Genomic DNA, 3751 nt, shown 5'->3' on the forward strand with positions numbered 1-3751 from the left:
GGGTCAGTGTCAGTGTTGGGGTCAGTGTCAGTGTTGGGGTCAGTGTTAGGGTCAGTGTCAGTATTAGGGTCAGTTTTGGGGTCAGTGTTAGGGTGAGTGTCAGTGTTGGGGTCAGTGTTAGGGTCAGTGTCAGTGTTAGGGTCAGTGTCGGGGCCAGTGTTAGTGTTGGGGTCAGTGTTATGTTGGGGTCAGTATTACGGTCAGTGTCGGTGTTGGGGTCAGGGCCAGTGTTGGGGTCAGTGTTGGGGCCAGTGTTAGTGTTGGGGTCAGGGCCAGTGTGTCAGTGTTGTGGTCAGTGTCAGTGTTGGGGTCAGTGTCAGTGTTGGGGTCAGTGTTGGGGTCAGTGTTGGGGTCAGGGTCAGTGTTGGGGTCAGTGTCGGGGTCAGTGTCAGTGTTGTGGTCAGTGTCAGTGTTGGGGTCAGTGTCAGTGTTGGGGTCAGTGTTGGGGTCAGTGTCAGTGTTGGGGTCAGTGTCAGTGTTGGGGTCAGTGTCTTCTGTCAGTGTTCATTCAATGAGGTTGAACCTCCCTGACGGGGACACAGACGGCAATACAAACCCTGTCAGGGGGTCTAACCCCTCCCCCCGCCCACTCCATCCAACACTGCAAAAAAGGTTTTGGCTTCAGTTGCCCTTTGACCCTTGCAGCGCCGGGCTGGCCCCACCGCAGGGTGACCTGTACCAGTGAGGTGACGGTACATTGTCGGTGACAACTGATGGAAGCCGACGTCTATTTTCGCGTCTCGGGGGGTTTTGATTCACATCGGCACCTGTACAGCTTCCGCCAGCATTTTTACCGCCCCGTAAGCACTTTCTCCCCCCGGCGCTCCGGCACGTCCGAGGTCACTTCCTGTGCAATCAGCCCGCGTGTTTTCTTGCAAGCCCCGCCGGAGACGCGAGAGCCGAAATCACCGAACATGCGGCGCGCACATCTGTCTCCTGCAACCGCTCAGCAGAAAGCACGGAGTGTGAAAAAACCATTTCCTCTACAACGAGGCGTTAAAGCCAAAACTCCGCGCAGACACGAAAGACACAAATGCATCTTCCTGTTATATTCTGTGTCCGAATGTGACTATCAGTACAGCAGGGCTGGAGTGTGAGAGGAAGAAGCAGCACAAAGAGCCAATCAGCTCAAGAGAGCAGACTGACAGTACTGCTTCTCCTTTCACTGTCCAGTTACAGGGTGGGGGCTTGTCCGGGATGACCTGGGCTGAGTTTAATGACAGAGAGATGAGCTCATCTCTGTGCTGCTTCTCTTATCACTGTCCAGTCACAGGGTGGGGGCACATCCGGGATGACCTGGGCTGAGTTTAATGACAGGGAGATGAGCTCATCGCTGCGCTGCGTCTCCTTTCACTGTGCTGTCACAGGGTGGGGGCACATCCGGGATGACCTGGGCTGAGTTTAATGACAGGGAGATGAGCTCATCGCTGCGCTGCGTCTCCTTTCACTGTGCTGTCACAGGGTGGGGGCTTGTCCGGGATGACCTGGGCTGAGTTTAATGACAGAGAGATGAGCTCATCCCTGCGCTGCTTCTCCTTTCACTGTCCAGTCACAGAGTGGGGGCTTGTCCGGGATGACCTGGGCTGAGTTTAATGACAGAAAGATTAGCTCATCACTGCGCTGCTTCTCCTTTCAATGTCCAGTCACAATGTGGGGGCTTGTCCGGGATGACATGGGATCCCCGATGTGCCCCCAGGATTCGGGTTCAAAGATGCTGGCCGTCATCTTGTGGCAGAAAATACATTTTTACGGTGGAGAGTTTGATGGTAATCTTAGTTTGGCCAATTACATTTAGCCCCCTAAAAATGGGGGTGGGCGGGGTCTGTGCCTAAAAATGGCTTTATTGCCTAAACGTCCCTTGCCATATTTTTCTTTCATTTTTTTAAAAAAGAGCTGAAAGTCTACACTTTATTCAAATCCATTGCCGTGGGGGTACAGAGCCAGAATGATGAACACTCACACTGTCCAAATATTTTTGAACCTCAATGACACTGCTGCCGGTCACCAGTCACTGCAGTTTTGTTTTTACCGCCAGCATTTTTACCGCCCCGTAAGCACTTTCTCCCCCCGGCGCTCCGGCACGTCCGAGGTCACTTCCTGTGCAATCAGCCCGCGTGTTTTCTTGCAAGCCCCGCCGGAGACGCGAGAGCCGAAATCACCGAACATGCGGCGCGCACATCTGTCTCCTGCAACCGCTCAGCAGAAAGCACGGAGTGTGAAAAAACCATTTCCTCTACAACGAGGCGTTAAAGCCAAAACTCCGCGCAGACATGAAAGACACAAATGCATCTTCCTGTTATATTCTGTGTCCGAATGTGACTATCAGTACAGCAGGGCTGGAGTGTGAGAGGAAGAAGCAGCACAAAGAGCCAATCAGCTCAAGAGAGCAGACTGACAGTACTGCTTCTCCTTTCACTGTCCAGTTACAGGGTGGGGGCTTGTCCGGGATGACCTGGGCTGAGTTTAATGACAGAGAGATGAGCTCATCTCTGTGCTGCTTCTCTTATCACTGTCCAGTCACAGGGTGGGGGCACATCCGGGATGACCTGGGCTGAGTTTAATGACAGGGAGATGAGCTCATCGCTGCGCTGCGTCTCCTTTCACTGTGCTGTCACAGGGTGGGGGCACATCCGGGATGACCTGGGCTGAGTTTAATGACAGGGAGATGAGCTCATCGCTGCGCTGCGTCTCCTTTCACTGTGCTGTCACAGGGTGGGGGCTTGTCCGGGATGACCTGGGCTGAGTTTAATGACAGAGAGATGAGCTCATCCCTGCGCTGCTTCTCCTTTCACTGTCCAGTCACAGAGTGGGGGCTTGTCCGGGATGACCTGGGCTGAGTTTAATGACAGAAAGATTAGCTCATCACTGCGCTGCTTCTCCTTTCAATGTCCAGTCACAATGTGGGGGCTTGTCCGGGATGACATGGGATCCCCGATGTGCCCCCAGGATTCGGGTTCAAAGATGCTGGCCGTCATCTTGTGGCAGAAAATACATTTTTACGGTGGAGAGTTTGATGGTAATCTTAGTTTGGCCAATTACATTTAGCCCCCTAAAAATGGGGGTGGGCGGGGTCTGTGCCTAAAAATGGCTTTATTGCCTAAACGTCCCTTGCCATATTTTTCTTTCATTTTTTTAAAAAAGAGCTGAAAGTCTACACTTTATTCAAATCCATTGCCGTGGGGGTACAGAGCCAGAATGATGAACACTCACACTGTCCAAATATTTTTGAACCTCAATGACACTGCTGCCGGTCACCAGTCACTGCAGTTTTGTTTTTCCTTTTCTGAGTCCCCCCCTCCCCCCCCCCCCAGCACTGATCCTGATCTACCGCTCGAATTCCGCTGCTGCCGCCCCCCCTCTACCGCTCGAATTCCGCTGCTGCCGCCCCCCTCTACCGCTCGAATTCCGCTGCTGCCGCCCCCCCTCTACCGCTCGGGAGGGCGTCAGGAGGTAAGATGGGAGGGAGGTCAGCATCTTCTTCCTTGCTGATCTCCCTCCGAGGTCTGAATGCGGAAGCGATGTGTATGACATCACTTCCGCATTCACCTGTCAATCATCCGGCTGCTATAGCCAGAGACAAGAAGCTGATGAAGTAATCTGCGCTTCATCAGCTTCTTTTGGGATCCCCAGGTGACATTAGGGGTCTTAGAGACCCCTAATGTCTCCATAAAGAGGACCTGTCAGTGTGCCTTTGCTATTATATAAGGGGGATTGTTATCCCCCTATGTGATAGCAATAACAATAAGTGTAA

The sequence above is a fragment of the Nanorana parkeri genome, unplaced genomic scaffold (genome assembly GCF_000935625.1).
Source record: "Nanorana parkeri isolate BGI_ZX_2015 unplaced genomic scaffold, ASM93562v1 scaffold2472, whole genome shotgun sequence".
NCBI classification, from domain to species: Eukaryota; Metazoa; Chordata; class Amphibia; order Anura; family Dicroglossidae; genus Nanorana; species Nanorana parkeri.